The 5,000-nt window shown below is 30.0% G+C and overlaps 1 protein-coding gene across 3 annotated transcripts in view; it reads left to right on the top strand.

Moving 5' to 3' along the window:
* RhoGAP100F (Rho GTPase activating protein at 100F) overlaps nucleotides 1-5,000 on the top strand; it is a 504,175-nt gene that overhangs the window by 447,136 nt on the left and 52,039 nt on the right. The gene's annotated exons all lie outside the window — the stretch shown is intronic.

The following is a 5,000-nucleotide window of genomic DNA, read 5'->3' as shown; positions in this document are numbered from 1 at the left end:
CACCGAAGTTAGTGCTCGACTTTATGCATCTTGCTATACTCATATCCTCCATATCAAAACATTGATTTTTTTTCCTGTCTACTTTACTGCTCCATGGACATTTCGAAACGGACCAACGTCGTTGAATGAAATCGTCCGATCTTTGCATGCAGCACGTATTCGCAATCCATGTTTTGAAAATCAACTGCAATACATCAAGCAGAAATTCTCTCCGATGTTCTTTCGGCTGCAGCTAGATGTGTTTTGTTTTTTCTCCTCTCCTTCACCAGAGTATTGGAAGATAGCTTCCGGAGAGATGCAGGTGCTTATAAAATGTGAGGTGTTTTAGTTGTTTCAGAGGTTTTGCGGTATTCTTCCTGGAGATAAGCGGCCTTTGGAAATACACAAGAAAAACTCCACCTTAGTCATTCCAGCTCCAATTCAATGTTTATTAACTTCTTCTAGGTACGAGATGCATATTTTTTGTATCCTTCTCTTTTTATTTATTAAAGTTGTCTCCACTAACTCCTCATGTCAGTGACCATGTTTGCAGTGGCATCAGATTACTTTGACATCACTTTTCAGTTATCTTTTACGGAACTAGTCTCTCTCTCTCTCTCTCTCTCTCTCTCTCTCTCTCTCTCTCTCTCTCTCTCTCTCTCTCTCTCTCTCTCTCTCTCTCTCTCTCCATCAGCTATTATCTGCGTTGTTTATGACACTTCTATTCATTAGATTTTCATTATCATTTATACCATTAATTTGTTTATGAGAAAGTACTTCAATTTCCACATTTTAGAAATTAGCTCAAAATCAAAATTCTCATCTTTTGTAAAAATTTATTTTGGGGAATATCATTAGAGCACCGTATGAAAATTAAATGCGTTTTTTTTTATTAATGCAGACTTTAGTGAGTATGATGATATTGCTGTACAGTCAATGATAATATGGAGTAAGCTGTATTTTCTATTGTAACTGACATGGTTACCTGGAGTCCTTATTAATATTTGCTATTAAGATGTTCTATTGTTCTTCTGTTTTAAATGACAAAACGGTAAAAGAATTATTTTGAAAAAAAAAAATGAATGAGGAGGAATTCTTCAGAGTAATTTTGAGTAAATTATTGTATTATCTTTAATTTCCTTAACATTGTTGTTTTAGTTTGAAATTTCTATAAATTTAATATAAAATAATTTATTTTCTTTATCGATTAAAATTTGGGACCCTTTCAAGGAAGTTTTAATAACGGGTGAATATTTCATATTATCCTGAGATAGGAGATATTATTCTGCTCTTTTCAATTTTGCAAACTTATGATCTTTCCTTTCTGGAGAGAGAGAGAGAGAGAGAGAGAGAGAGAGAGAGAGAGAGAGAGAGAGAGAGAGAGAGAGAGAGAGAGAGAGAATATTCCTCATTCAGAGTCAATATTTTTCTTTCTAAAATCCTACCGCACAGTTTTACCGGACAAAATTTATTTCGGCCAAGTTTTGTGCCATCAGAGGTTTGCCTTATGAGTTCAATAAAGGCGTAAGACTTACTCTAGATAGGACGTAGATGGTCTTCATTTCTTTTCACTATCACATCTTAATGGAATCCAACAGTCTCAATATTCAAGACGGAGATTGTTATTTTTTATTGATATTTATTACGTGCATTTCTTGTTTTAAAATTAAATTAAATTTTATTCATACTTCTCTTTAATTATTCCTGGTACACTTCCTATTCAAGTACCTAACTCTATTCTATCACCATTTGAGGTGTCTTTAGGTAGAATAGATTTTAAAATGTTTTCTTATATTAATGAGTTTTAAGTATTGAGCACGACAAGATTGCAATTCATTATTCTGAAACATTTCTACATACTCTATTAATGATACAATATGACGTCATGAGACATGTTTAAAGACAGTTTCTATCAAGGATTTTTGTTAGAATTTTAGTGTCTCTGGGATGTTTATTTCAGCCATCTCATAAATGAACAATTCAATACTCTATGTAAAAACTGTTATCTAGGGCCTTATCAAATATATCTAAAATATTCCCCCCCCAAAAAAAAAAAAATAGAATTTACATGGCCTCTTTTCAAAACGTATGAATCCTTTATCACTGAAGAATTTTAAAAACCTATGTTGCAGAGACGGAAGATTTCTGTCAGTACAACATGTTCCAAACATATTTTAGTGTGCAAGAGACGTCTTTCTTTAGAACATGTTAGAACTCCTGCAACATTGCAATTTTTATCACCTCTTTCCGGAGACTCATTTCAAATCTGCGTGTGTGAAAACCAATACAACTGGGCACAATGGTGACCCTTAAGAATTTAAGGTTGCATAAACCGACCCCCAGTGTCAGCATCATTATCGTATATTTCTTTAGATTTGTTCGTTTCTTTGCCTAGATGACCAACGTCTTCAAATTTGTTTGGTTCCAATTTATACTCCTTATTTGTGAGCAATTTTATATTATTTCACCTGAGTGTCTAGAAATGGGGGTCATTGATTTGTTAAAGCAATAACAACAACAACACCAACAACAACAACAACAACAACAATAATAATAATAATAATAATAATAATAATAATAATGATAATAATAATAATAATAATTTCAAAGGCATCCATGTATCGATAGAATATTCCTCTTACGGGTTTTATTTTTCGTTGATCGTGGCAACTTTCCCAAAGAATAGTCCTAGCGTTTGCTCTTAAAATCTATTGGGATTTTTTTTTTAATATCTCCCCTGTTGCTTTACTATTAACGCCTCTTTCCCCCACTCCACGTAATTCGTCAGGAAATATGATTCTGTTCGTTCGAGTCTCACATTAACTTGAAATCAAGACTTGTAGATTTGCTGAAATCCATTATGAAATATTTCATTAACTAAGGCATGTATAGATCCAATTTCATCTAAATTCAAGCGAGTTTTGCAGTTGATTCTGAGAATTCATGAAGGATTCTAAATTTACATTATCCTCGAATTCACTAGTTATTAATGAAATGAGCTATCATAACTAATTCTGAATTAATGTACAGTGAATGACATTCTCTGCACAGTCATTATGAGAAGTCAACACGATCAATTCTGTTATGAGATTCTATTAAAATTCAGTTGCATTTTATGAATTCAATCACATTTCTTAAACACAATAGCCACTTTTATATTCAGTTCTTTCCGTACATCGCATTGGCTCTGTGTTTTCAATTGCTCGTAAATCATTATATCTATGATTTTAAAGAATTATATAACGCTCGTATGATATTCCTCGACTTCACTGAAAAACTGCAAGTATTTACCAAGGACTTGCGTCGAAGATCACTGATTGCAGATTACAAATAAATGAATATTGTTTTTTAGTTGCAAAATCAGTTCAATATATTTTAATGTTAGTAATATCTATATAATCATCATTAATAGATATGTTAGTCATATTAGAATTTGATATTACCTATTTTCTAGTTATATTAACATGCTTTTTTTGGCGGGTCAAATTCTTCGACGAATTACCAGTCGACTTTCGCGAAGTATTTGATAACTAAAGTAATTTTGTTTATTGCACATTTTCAGGGTAATATAAATGCTCAATTGGTACAAAAATAAAAAAATTGCCCATGAGAAGCCAATATATATATTTTTTTTTAATGAGATATCCTCAACTATTTATGATAATGCTATCCATTGCAAGGGCTGTTACCGCATGATTGAAGTCCACATATTATTCTAGAGTTCATATAGGTACAATTACTATGATAATTATTATTTTGTTTATTACAGAAGGATAAGCTATAAAATGAAATTTATTTCAAAATATCATGTTCAGTGTCTTTCTGCAATGCAACTTTATTACTTTTATTTTTTGTGAAACGGTTGACAAGATATAAAAGCTAATATTTTTCCGTAAGATTAATGAGAAGTGTATATCTAAATAACTAATGACGACTAAACATGAAACGTAGGAAATAAAAAAGCTGTAGAGTACCAGTGAGAATTGAAATCGTATATATTTCAGAATGTCTTTCAACGTTATCAGGTTCCACATTGTAAAGAATTGCTGCTCTTAAAGTAGTGTACCAGAAGAAAAATGGAAGGCAAGAAACAGTGTCACCCGAATGTCACTCAATATGACTTTTCTAAAGGTTACTAAAAATTCTGGACTTTAATATGTTCACTAGTACTCAGATGGCACACACATACATACACACGTACACACACACTCATATGTATGTATATATATGCATAAATATATATTATATATATATATATATATATATATACATATATATATATGAAATGATATATATATATAAATATATATACATATATATATATATATATGTATATATATATATGAAATTATATATATATATATATATATATATATATATATATATATATATATATATATATATATATATATATATATATATATATATATATATATATACACCGGTATATATAATTTTATGGATATATATGTATATATATGTATATATATATATATATATATATATATATATATATATATATATATATATATATATATATATATAATCTTAATAAAGATTTATGCTCCCACTTAAAAGGAATCCTAACAGAAATCACATGTGAATATTGATGAACAAATATATTAGGAACTTGCGCACACAGACGTTCGATATCTTTTATCACTTTCTATACCTATCTAGAAAGACAATCTTAGTGACTTAGTATATATTTTCACATAAATTGATTGTAGATGAGTATAAACAGAAAATATCAGATTAAAGATATCCATGTATAAAGAGAATCTTTTATTCTCTTGGATAGAAATCTGAACCAATTTCTTTCTCCGCTTAATGTGAGATAATTGGTCTAATATACATTTTTTTTAATATAAGATATCATTTTATTTCCTTTAGATATTGTCGTTAGGATTAAGTTACATTGATTAACGCGCGCAGACTAACAGCCTCATAGATGAATATAATGTTTGTTCATGAAGAATGCTTTTAGTAGATAAGCATCTGATGAAATGAATAGATACAGT

Source organism: Palaemon carinicauda, chromosome 1, assembly GCF_036898095.1.
Source record: "Palaemon carinicauda isolate YSFRI2023 chromosome 1, ASM3689809v2, whole genome shotgun sequence".
In the NCBI taxonomy this organism is placed as follows: Eukaryota; Metazoa; Arthropoda; class Malacostraca; order Decapoda; family Palaemonidae; genus Palaemon; species Palaemon carinicauda.
This window is presented reverse-complemented; position numbering and strand designations above follow the sequence as displayed.